We start from the raw sequence: 11,651 nt of genomic DNA, 5'->3' as shown, positions 1-11,651 counted from the left end.
AGATACAATCCAGTTCAAAAAAAATTTAGCTGAGCTGCATCCTCAGGCCTGGTAGCAATTGACAGGAATGGCATTGGCACTGGACTCCTAAGATAGCTTCAAATTAGCCTTGGATCTGAGCACCAGAGCAGACAGTGCTACTGGGAGACTGGAAGAGCCTTTATATAGCACTGCTTGCAGGCTACCTACAGTAAAAATTGTTACTACAGGGTGTAGTAACTGATAACTGATAAGGGGCTATTTGTTCCCCTTATTGTAAAGCACTTCAGATAAGGTATTGGAGATACTGCTGTAACTCATAAATGGTAGAGGATGGAGTAGTTACCTGATAATTTTATAGGTACTGATTTTGTAGATAGAGTGTACCTTCCTATGGACTGGTACAAGTAGTTCAGTGTAGAGCAGAGGTGTTTGCTTGACTAGGTTGTAGTAATAAACCATTTGGCACATTCTCAAAGGCTGGATTTTGAAAGCTGTTTTAATGAAAACAGATGATAGGAATAGTAAAAGCAAGATTATGGCAGATTTGAAACTAGGCTCAGAGTCACCTACAACTCCACTGTGGTGTTCTCTTAATGAAAATAAACTGTCATGGTTGGGTTTTGTCCAAACTGCTACTTTTACAGAGATTTCTGTTCAGGATTTGTGCATGTTGAGGAGGACTGATGAAGTTTTTCAAGCATGTAGAACTTGGTGAGGTGGATGAATAGAACTGCTTTTATTGCTACTGAACTTAGGCCACCAAGATTAATCTTGCAGATGATATGCTACTGTAGACTCTTGCTTTTATTTTTAAATGCAACATCTGAAGTTACTTTTCCTTGCATAGAAAACAGCGTAAGATGGAGAGCAGAATGCTGGTGTTCAAAGAAATACCAGCTCCACCTGCTCCAGGAGATGGCAGTCTTTTTCCCTTTTAAATTGCTAAAGACTGACAAATTTTTGAATTGTAGGGTTTGATAAAACATGGAGAAGATTCACAGATGTGAGGCAAGTAAAAAATGCTTTTTGAACAGAACTGTGGATTTTTTTTTTATTTTTTTTTTCCCTCTCTCTTTGTTTTTTGTTTTTTTTTGATCCATCACATTCTACATTGGTCAGAACTCTATCATGTTGGAGAAAAAAAGGTTACATAAATAGTGTGAAGCAGTTAAACTGTGAAATACTTCATAGCCCTTTGCTATGTTACAGCATTCAAGGTGTCAAAAATATGTAATTGTGTTTGCTGCACTGACAGATTCAGGCTTGAGCTTTGCATGATTCTTCTACTTAGCAGTATTAAACTGTTTTTTCTAGGTAACTTCTTAATTTATCAAAATATTTTTTTTAAATTGAATATTGATCTCCGAGACAGTCAAACTCTATGTAGTCTGTTGATTCCATAACCCAAGTTGTTAGAACATTTAGGGGACTTATTCAAGGGCTTAACTTCTGAAGAACATCCGTACAGCTTTCCCTTTTGACAGTAGACTGTGACATTTTTTTTTTTTCTTTCCAGCAACTCTGGGTAGCTCTGCATTCATAAAGTAATTGTTTAATCTGAGCTGTGTTTGTCTTGCTTATAAGGATGTCCTGTGACAGTCACATATCAGGATAAAGACATTTGATTTATTGCTTTTTCATTCAATACTGTCAAAAAGAAGGTTTTAACATAACTTGTACTTTGCAATACTTGTGTTAGTTACTGTGGAAAGCATAAGTGAATATAGTTTGAGTACTTGTTCCAAAACATTTTTTAGGGTTAAAAAGTAATGGTTGTGACCCTGCTCAAGAAGTTCTTGCTGCTTCTCTTCTTCCGTGTTGATTTATTTAAAAATAGACATTTCAGTTTGCCAATTCTCACATCAACAACCACAGTTGCTTTTGAAGCTACTTTTAAAATAATTTCATTTATATATAATTTTAATAATTTTAATATTGCTATAAGGTTAACATACCAGTTTTTTATATTTAGAGTATAAATCTTTGGGGTCCAGAGAACCTGTGAACATCAGTTTCAGGAAACTTAGACTCTAGCTCATTCTTTTCTAGCAAAGATCTTTCTTTATCAGTGATGTGAATACAGTTGCTTGTAGGTGCTATCACTAGGGAATACTGAAATGAAAGCAGATACTGAACAGTTTATTACCAGTGTCATCAGCTGTCAGTTATTTTCTTCCATCTTGCATGACTAACATTTCCATTGTTGAGGGCGCTTTTTTTGTTTTGATGCTGGTGCACTGAACAGTGAAGTCTTTCTTGAATCCCGTCAACTACTGCTTATTTTGTTTTCCTCTTGTGGTTCTGTTTTCTTGTTACTGCTGCTTAATAATTATTAAACAATCTGTCCTCATTTCCATTACTTACGTGCTTTTCTCTTTTGAGATGGTTGAAGAGCTCTTTGTTGTTCAGGTTGCTCCCTTTTTACACTTGCAATCCTTTTTTTCTCAAATACTATCATAATTTGAGCTTGTTATCTTGAAATTATTTGGTAACTGCCAACTCTGGTGTACCCTTTTCAGCCCTTTAATTTTTCTCCCATGAAACCTTAATGAGTGATGTTAAAACAGAGGAAGTAGACAGAAGATGAAGGAAATGAAGCTTTCAAAGCTGTGTTTAGGTGCTGTTGTGTCTAGACTGCTTGGGATTGCTCTACTGTCAGTATTAGAAGCCAAGAGTGTGGAGCATTAAATATGCATCCTCTTTTCTCTCCTTCACCTATGTCCCATGTAGGGGCAGCTATGGGGCAAGGAGTTTGTGCCAGTCTGTTCTGCCACTTGCTTTTGTTTGTTTTCAGTAAATTGGTGCTTTTCTAGAAATAGGACAAAGGACCTTAATAATACCATAGGGCTGCACATTTATTGACTCTTAGTTCGCCCCAAGTAAGATTCACCCTGTAGCTTTTCTGTTGGAGCAGCTGTCAAGCTACTCTTTCTTACGAGAACAATTAGTTCTGAATTGCATTCTGTCTTTGCTGGTTTTGCATGATACTTTCTAAACTTCTTTAAGGTGTATTTCTAAGGATTGTGTTATTCAGAGGACACTGTTGTCCTGCAAAATCCTTTGTTCGTGATTGTTCTTGAGAGAGCAGGAAACTAGCCTGACCTTTAAGGAACACGTCCTAAGCTGGAATGTAGTCTTCATGCAAGTCTGCCAGATTACCTGGAATTGCGTTACTGATTGATCTGACTTTATTTTCTTTGCTGGTTAGGCTTAGGAAAGGTACAGCTTTTGGGATAAAGGGTGGAAGTGTATTTTTCACTGTTGTATATCAAGCATGCAGTTCAGGCTGATGGAACTAGTAAAGTTTTGTGGGTGTTATGCATCTGTCGTTTTTTCTTTGTACCATTTCACATAAACCATTTGTATCAGATCTTGTTACATCTGTCACTATGTGCAGATTCCCTGTCTGAGTGTCTTCATTTTCACTGTGCCCTTTCTGTTCACAACATTGTATTCTTCACTGCCTTCCCTCACTTGTTGTTAGTTGTAAGCAACTCAGCTTTTGGAAGTGACATTTGATGGCCCCTTTTAGTTTTTAAATATTTTTGCTTCAAAGCTCTTTGCTTCTGAAAGCTCTTTCTAATATCCTTGCTTTTTCAGGCTCCATTATGTAGAAATACTCCATCTAAAGTCTGACTTTATAAACTGGAGCAAATATAGCATAAAACCCGAGCAAATTCCTTTCTTCTTTTTTCTTTTGCTTTCTATTCAAGTGGTTGCTGAGTTCAGTTGTGATTGAATACTTCAAAGACTTTTGCTTTCTCAATAATAGTAGAAAGTAGTGTTCTCTTCAAACTTCAGACCTTCCAGTCTCTCTGCTAGCAGTTCTTACATTAATGAAGTTTAAGATGGCAGCATAAAAGGTAGACTTGGTTCTTTGTTCCAAGTGAGTGTACTTGGTTTTTAAAGCAAGAAATGTACTGTGAAGCATGTACATGGTTACATTAACGAACAATTGAATATACAAAAGTCTTCCTTGTCCTGATGCCTGATGAGATAGAGCAATAATCTGTATAAACTATTTAGGTTCTGTGTTGTGGCCCCTTATTTAGACAGGTCTTCCACAATGAGCTGAGCATCAGGTCAGTGTAAGTGAGGACATCCACAAAAACCGCTGTAGAAAGATTGAAATACTTCTTGTTAGTGGCTCAAATAATTGGCCAATTGCAAGGGTGTTTTGCTGAGGCCAGGTTTGCATCCTCCACCAGAAGGGAAGAGAGGGAGGGTTTTGTTTGTGGTGGGGAAACCTCTGACCTACAGCAGACCGGGAGGGTGCTGCCACTCACCAGAGAATGACCAGGACAGACCAACTTGCATTCAGCAATAAGCTGGCTTTTGAGCCAGATGAGGGAAAAGACATGAGGAACAGATCGTTTGAGAGTGAGGTGATGCTTTTTATCATGCAAATGTCCTTTACTCAACAGGCGCTGGTGTAAAACTCCCCTAAAGGTATTCATCCCTTCTGATGGGACATACCTGGCTCAACTACAGTGATGTGGGAGGCAGCTGTCATGCCTTATAAGGTGTCATAAACCATCAAAGACCCTTGAAGTGCCCCCAGCCACATTTCTGGGGCCATCTACCAGAGGATGATCTACAGTGTTGAAACAGAGAGTGGTTTATAATGAATTGCTATCACTTTTAGAAGAATTAGTAACACCTTGCTGACTTGAGAAAAATACACTCCAGAGCCTTCATTGGAAAGTGAAAAAGTTGCTAACTCTTTCTAAAATAGCCCGAAGTTCAAATGTTTGAAATAAAAAGTAATGAGCTACTGCTGAAGCTATTGAAGCCTCTGTGTAACACCATGTAGCATATGAGCCTTGAGGAGTCCAATCCTTAGTGTTCAGATTTCTTTGCTTTTTGTGATTGGATTCTGGTGGTTGTGAATGTTAGCCAGCCTATTACTGGGTTACATCATGCTAAATGCAGTATTTAAATGAAAGTGTGTGGTTTTTTGCAAAAGATGGGTAAAAACACTATACAAGACACGGCCTGAGCTGAGAGGGGCAAGATGATGGATATCTCTCTGAGCTCTCATGGAGGCAGTTCGATCATCTGACACATCAGATCATCTAGGATGCAGATGTGGAATGCTCCATGTAATCCAAGAGCTCAGTGACTGGCAGCTGAAGAAGTGAATTTCCCTTTCACAAGACTCGAGATTAGCATTTTTTTTTCAAGCTTTCAGAATTTCAGTCTCAACATTTCTCTCTGTGCTTCAGTAAATCTAAAAATTGATGAATGTTTTTAACATAGGATTTGCAGAAGCTATGAACAGGAGAATAAACTCTACTTTTTTTTAGTAATTTCCACTAGCTTTCCTCTCAGAATTACGTTTTGTCCTAGTCTTTGTGTTTTCATGCTTGTGCCTGTCACATCCTGGATTTATGTGAAGCTAGCTATATACTGAGTACAGATTCCTGCAGTCAGTGTTCCCATTACTGGACTTTATCAGGACACCTCTGCTGCTTCAGACACAAATTTGTGTCAGTAAGAAAGCCCACATGCTCCATATAAACCAGCCAGGCTTTGACTGTATTCCTACCTGGTTTGTGCTGGTAGAGACAGGAAGTCGTTACCATACAGCCAGAGCTCCAGTCTCAACTCCTTTCGTAAGGCTCCTTTCTTCAACTGCAGTAATGCCAATGCAAAATATCACAGAGATCAGCTGCTGTGCTCAGAGACTGATGAGGGGGCTTGTTTGTTCCTGTTCAGCTACCTGGGTTTACAGTGTATGGCTCTTCATCTTCAGATCTCACCCTAAAGAGGTTGATAAAGGGAGTTTATCATTCTCAGTTGCCTAATGCATAAACCAGAATTTGTTCTAATCTTCATTACTTTCCCCTGCTAATTCCCTGTTAATTTGCCATCCTTCAGCCTGCCTGTGCTCTCTGTCATTGCCAGTACCTGACTATGTGTCTGTCAGAGCAAGGAGGATATTTTGAATGGGTGGAATTAAATCAGAATAATAGAGCAAAGAGTATTTTTGAGCACCTCATTGTTTTCAATATCCTTGTGTACAAGATTCCCCCTTGTACAGTAATGTGCACTGACAAATTTCAAAACTTAACAAGTTATTTCCAAACTGATGAGTATCTGTTAGGACATTGCCAAAGACATGTGCCAAAGTCTATGTGCCTCTAAAACTGGAAAAAACAGCTGCATTATGGAGCCTACGGGAGCAGTGCTACATCCATGCTGCAGTTTTATTACAGGCCACAGGCACAGCTTTTCCTTGGGAAAAGAAGGGAAACTGGGCAACGAGGTGAGTGATGAGACTAAGGCACCCATCATTATATTCCATGATTTTAGGGAATTACTTCATGTTGAGAATTGTCCCACTTGTGTGCATAGCCTCATGTCTCAGGCAAGTTCCTGCCTGGAAATCAATTGTCCTGTAAGTTCAAGATTTGGAATTTTTTTTGTCACCATACCTGTACTTGTGTGTTTTCACTGCTGCATTAGAAGCAGACTGTCACCTGTGAAATTTATCATAGAAGCATGGAAAAGTCTGAGTTGGAAGGGACCCAGAAGGATCAGGAAGTCAGCTCGTAAGCAAATAGCCAACATGGGGATTGAGCCCAAGACTCTGGTGTTATTAGCATCATGCTCTTACCAACTCAGGGGGAGCATCTGAGTCTTTCAGAGATAATTAGGAGATTGTTGCCCAAGTGTAGAGATGAGATGCTCCTCACTGGCAGGAGAAGGTTAAAATGTGTGCTTCTGATGGGGGAGGCAGCTTTTGGTCTGCATTAGACTCAGGGCAAAGGGAGGTACACAAATTCTCAGTATAAGAGGATTCTGGCAGGAGCAAGATGGAAACTGAGAATTTGAAGGAAAAACCTTAGAGCAACTTTTGGGCTGATGTTACAGCTAAGAGGGCTACTTATTGAAGATCGTATTTGATGAAATTTACATGAAATACCCTTTTTCCTTCCTAGTCATACAGCCGGCATAATGATTCAAGAAAATCTATGGGCTATTTATGAAGAAAATTTTGTGAAGGGAAAGCTATGAACTAAATTTGATTTGTTTAATTTATTTGACAAGCTCTGAAGCTGACCCAGCTTGGAAGAAAGGAAATGCTGTGAGGGAAAGAGAGCACAAGGCCTTTATCTTCACAGAATTATTTCTGGCACCAAAGAAAACCTTTGGCTTTTCAATTATTTCAGTCCCATCCTGACTTTTGTTTCCTATCACCCAGTCCTGGATCATCTGACTTGTCATTTATGATCATGGTTGCTTTTTCCTCTTTTATCTAATGCTAAAAATGAGAATCTTGATTCTCCTCCTTACTCAGCAGCCTACTAGCAAGACATATTGTCACAAATTTTGAAACGTCACAGAATTGCCTAAAATCCAGTATCAGGAGAAACTAATACCAGACAACTAGGGCACCAACTGGAAATTTGTCTTCCAGAGGTAACATGTCTTGGGACATGGCTCTTGGTAATACAGAGCAGCACAAGAGGGTTAGGCGTGTAGGGAGGATGTGAATGCCAGGATAAACAGATAGAAAGGTATAGTAGTGGCCAACTGTTAGCCATAAGGGAAAATTTTCTTGCCTGAAATGTCCCACTGGAGCTATTCAAAGGCAGTATGTCAGTAGAGAGTCACAGCTTTCTGCTCTGACAGAAAGAGCAAAGTTTGCCACAGCTCCTTGTTCTTTCTGCCCTGATTTATCCCAGAATCCTCAAGATGCCCCACTAGCTGATGCAGATTTCTTCTGACCACCAATCCATTTCTCAAGGTAAAGTGTGTGGATTTATGGATAAATAGGATGCTTTGGTTGTGCTGAGCCTACTGATCATGTTTGAACACAGCCATGGAAACAATGCTTTTTAAGATAATAGAAGGAGGATGGCAAAGTCAAGGACTCAAAAGACTCAGATTGCCAGTAATGCCCAAAGTGATACTCAGCTTTATTCAGTCAATTTGTGTATTTTTCATATGCTGGTAAGGTATTTATTTAATTTAATTAATTTAATCTAGCAGCCAAAGTTGGAATATATTTATCTTCCAAACATGGATGGTTTGTTTGAAACACTGTTGCTTTTTTCCAGGAAGATTTTTGGTGCCTGCATTTAACCATCAGGAGGGCAACCTCTCTGCAGCACAGTTCATGCTTTTGAGCTTTTCACAATACAGTATTCAAAAACACCTAGCTGAGTTGCAACCACAGAGAGCAAAGTAAAGTGAAACTAGTGGTCCTTCCTCAGCTGGGTTTTATAAGTTTCTTGATAGCATCAGTGGCAGCTGTGCCCAGTCACCCTGTTCTCCCTATTGAAGTACTCCTCAGTTTCCTGGCTGTTTGGCACCGAAGAGTCACCTGACAGACAGACATGCACACACTTACATTTGTGTCCCAGTTCAGCTGGACCACATGCCAGTGGTTGGACTGGGAATGAAAAATCACTGTAAAATCTACAACATCAATATATTTTTAATTAATTTTCGAGTGTCTTGCTCCAATAGACCTTCATTGTTGTTTTTTCCGTTTTAATTTTTGGTTTTGTTGTTCTTACTGCTCTAATTTTCCTTCCTACTTTTCTTTTATTCATAAGTACTAATTAACTGTGCCTATGAGCCATAACGCTTCCCTAATGAACAAGCCATGAGCGTTGCAAAAGTACCTTAAAAGACATGGAAAAAACCACTTCCAGCTGAGCCAAACACAGCACATCTCCTCATGTCAGTCAGGTTGAGAGCAGCTCTGTTGAGTCGCCCTTTGGAGAGTTGCTGGAGCTGTGCAATTAAAATCAAGCCTGGAAGCAGCAAGAGCAGCAGTGCTCAGACACGGCAGCCACGGGTGAGTACCTTCCTAGGAGAAACACAGGGGAGACGGTGCCAGAAGGAGAGGGGCTTCCTGGGGGCCTCCTGAGGCTGTGACTGGCCGCCTCTGACTGGTGACATGGCCCTCCAAACTCCCCTGAAAATTCACCACATTCAAGAAAAAAGAAAAATGTCTGAGGACAGAGTTGAAGGGAAAATGTTTCAGGGAAGAGCCAGCTCAGCAGGAAGATGTGGAGCTAGTGTAATTGGAGGTGCATGGGAGGTTCATGCAGCTTCACAGGAAAGGCACTGTAAATGGAGAGTAAGGATCAGTCCTTTCTGGGAAAAGGCAAAATGGGAAAAATGGGTTGATTTTAAGCCTCTACAGTAACAGAAAATGAGATGCATCTGTATCTCCATCCATCCTTTTTCAGGCAGATACAAAAACAAAATAGCTCTTCAGTGCTTTTATGTTCTGCAACATAATAGGTAAAAGAGAGCACAGTGAAGAAATTGTCTAATTCACACTATTTCCTTATTTTTTATGTATTTTCAGTAGAAGATCCCACATAGAATTCTTTACAGTTTTAACATAAAACTAATGGGAAAGAAAGACTAGAAATGGACCTCCATTTGGAGAAAATAAAATCTTTTAATATTACACCAAATGAAATTTTTTTAAGTTATTGTGTAGCAGAGACAAAACCAATCCATGTTTGATTTCCAGAAGTCCCTGCTTTTTATTCAAGGCAGACTAAGCAAATGCAGTTCTATTGCACAAAGGAGTTTTCTTCATCTGGCTTGAGCTATTATGCACTTCATTTAGACCAGACATGCCACAAGGATGAATGTTATGTAAAATAGGCAAAAGTCGATGGAAAGCTGCAATAATGAAGCTGCATGGGGTTGAAAAATGCCTTTCCTAAATTTCTGCACTTCTTTCACATTGTCCATTAGAACAGAGCCTGGAAGAGAACACTTCTCAGGCTGTATGGAGAACATCTCTTGTGCTGTGCAGCAGCAAGAACAGAAGGTGGGGTATGGTGGGGGTTAAAAAAGGACCAGGACCCTCTCTTTGGCTGTCAGACCAATGTCTGACCTTTTCTACATCCCACTACTTGTTGAAAAGGCGAGTTTGTGAAACACTGAATGAAACCTCTGCTTTCAAGCATAAAGCTGTGTCACCCATTCCCCTCACCAGCTGAATGTTTCCAATAGCATATGCAACACACATATTTTCTTTCTGGCTTTAGCATCGTTTTTCCTCAGTTAAAGACACCATGTGAAAACATGACAAAAATTAATATTTCATGATTCTTTGGACTTCACACTGCAATCTTGTTCATGACACAAAGAAAAACAAGGTTAGAGCAACACTGATTTTTTCTCATAATGCTCTTTTATGTGTGAACATTAATGGAAAAAAAGCAAAGCAATGAATAGCTTTATAGAAAAGCTTCCACCAAAGGGAAATTAAAAGAGGAAGATGAGATTGAGTGCGTGTGATCACACCAAGTACAGTGACTTTCTGTGCTGGAAAAGCTGACATTAAACCTGGTGAAGAAAATAAACACACAGAGAGGAATGTCCAGTCAGAACAATCTGACTGCCAGCCTCATAATTACATTTATAGCCTGTAACTTTTTTCTAAGTCTTCTTCAAGATATACCTAAAAACTACATAGAATAAATAAAAATTTCAAATAAAAACTAAACTTGGAAAAAAAAAAAAAAAAAAGCACCAGCAGAAAAACTGGCGTAATGAAACCAGCAATAAAACAGGCTGAGCAGAGTACAGTGTGCTCAAAAGCCCAGACTTTAAATGCAAATTAAGGTAAAAATAAAGTCTGGCTTTTTCTTTTCAAACTATTCTACGCTCTTGAGTCATCCAGCTTGCATTCTTGAGCACAACTCTTGCTATTTCACATTCTTATTTAGGAGAGCTTTTTATCCTGAGGCATTAAAATTACAATATTCCTTCTGGACTCTCCCAAGTTGTTTAATAATTCTGTGGTTTAATTATTGAAATGATTGCAATTTGCATTCAGCAAGTCCAGCAGCATGTTGGGGATTTGAAGGGTACAATATACGTATATTCACAGCAGTAGAAGGAATATAAACAGTCTTCATGCTTGTTCGCTTCTCCACATAAAATAATGTTGGGAAGAGGGGCTTTTTGGAGGTTCAATAACACAAATGGGATATGGGACCCAAATTGCTGTAGCAGATCTTCTCTTACAACCTATGAAGTAAAATGTCTTCAGCACATCAATTTCACTACTGAATTTTCACAGCTTAAGTTCCTCACAGTGGGTACATGCTGACCACCAAAACCCAGAGCTGCACAACCCTTAGCAGACCCTGAAGCCAGTTTGGGGTACATCTTCCCTACCAAAAGGGCTTGATCCTTTAGTTTAACCATACCTCAAGAGAAAACTTGGTGCCCCTACACACTCCCTAAGATCACAGTAGATGAACATCTGAGGGGAAAATCCTGGTTCAAATACCTTTCTTATCCTTACAGCACAAGCCAGTGCCCTAGAATATCCTGGGCAGTGGGTCTGAAATGCCTCTGAAAATTCAACTATGAGTGACCTAATTAGATCATTGGATAATTATCTGATTTGAAAAAAATGTGGAATAATATGGCAGAATACAAAGATGTAAAACTTGACCTCTCTTCAGCTGCTGGGAACAAGTTTCATAACTAGTTTATAACTGCATAAATACTGGATTAATCTCTATGGCAGCAATATCCAGCCGGTGGGCCACATGTCTTGTGTAAAGTCCATGCTAAAACTGAGGAAAATAAAACATGTTATCTGCAGAACATTCCCTTCCCTTTATATTAGTTGTACTTGTAACAGCTAATCTTGGTGTGCATATTGGCTTTTT

Source organism: Sylvia atricapilla, chromosome 5 (genome assembly GCF_009819655.1).
Source record: "Sylvia atricapilla isolate bSylAtr1 chromosome 5, bSylAtr1.pri, whole genome shotgun sequence".
Taxonomy (NCBI): Eukaryota; Metazoa; Chordata; class Aves; order Passeriformes; family Sylviidae; genus Sylvia; species Sylvia atricapilla.
The sequence above is the reverse complement of the archived record's forward strand: the minus strand, read 5'-3'. Positions refer to the sequence as shown.